Below are 1,309 nucleotides of genomic sequence, written 5' to 3'. Positions count from 1 at the left end.
ATAGACATACCTTCTACTTCAGCCTGCCCACCCATCTATCCACCCATATACCCATATTTTCCATCACTGACAATGCAGTACTGTATGTGCAAAAGGGTTCATCTTTGTTGTCTGTACCTCCTATGCGCCTCTCTATGTCTTCCTCTTCCTCAATGCCACCATGTTGATCACTCACATTTGGTACATTGCCCTTCCCTTCACCCAAATCAATATTTGTCTCTACCTATCTAACAGTGCTCCCTTCCCTCCCCTCCCGACTCTAGTAACCAACAAATAAAATTTCCTTCTATATATAAACCTTTCCTTGACATTTCACAATAGCAGACTAACAGAATATTTGTCCTTCTATGTTTGACTTATTTCACTTAGCATAATGTCCTCCAAGTTCATCCATGTTTTGAAGATTCTACATTATTCTTTAGAGTTGCATAGATATCTTTAAAGTGTTAAAGAGCATTGTATGTATATACCATTGTTTGGTTATCCATTATTCTGTTGATGGGCACCTAGGTTGTTTCCATCTTTTGGCTATTGTAAATAGTGCTGTGATGAACATGGGTGTGCATGTATCTGTTCTTGTCCTGGCTCTCACTTTGTTAGGATACATACCTAGTAATGGGATAGCTGGGTCAAAAAGTATTTCTAATTCCAAATTTTTAAGGAATTGCCATACTGCTTTTCACAGTGGTTTTACCATTTTACAGTCCAGCCATCAGAATATGAGAGTCCCAATCTCTCCACATCCTTGCCAGCATTGATTATTTTCTGTCTTGTTGAACTTTGCTATTAGTGCTGGGGCAAGATGGTATTTCATTTTTGTTTTCATTTGCATGTCTCTAATGGCTAATGATCATGAGCATTTCTTCATATGTTTGTTGCCTGTCTGAATATCCTCCTTGGTGAAGTGTCTATTCATATCTTCTGCCCATTTTTAATTGGATTATTTGTCTTTTTGTTGTTGAGGGGTAGGAGTTTTCTATAAATTCTAGAGATAAGTCCCTTATCAGATATGTCATTGCCGAGTATTTTTTCCCAATCTGTATATTCCCTCTTCACTCTTTTGGAGAAGTCTTTAAAAGGAGTAACCAAGTGTTTTGCATTTAATGTTGTACATGGCACTGCTGAGCCCCTGACTGGTCACTGCCACCCACTCTGGACACAGCATATCCAGTCATGGATAAAAATGAACTGGTGCAATGTGAAACCTAAAACTATAGAGTTCCTCAAGGAAAAACTAGGGGCAAATTTAGGGGCCCTAATATATGGCATAAATAGACTATCAAGCATAACTCAAAATGCACAAACAGCA

This window comes from Orycteropus afer, unplaced genomic scaffold, assembly GCF_000298275.1.
Source record: "Orycteropus afer afer isolate SDZICR_OR568_19922 unplaced genomic scaffold, OryAfe1.0 scaffold00293, whole genome shotgun sequence".
In the NCBI taxonomy this organism is placed as follows: Eukaryota; Metazoa; Chordata; class Mammalia; order Tubulidentata; family Orycteropodidae; genus Orycteropus; species Orycteropus afer.
Note: the sequence above shows the minus strand (reverse complement) of the source record.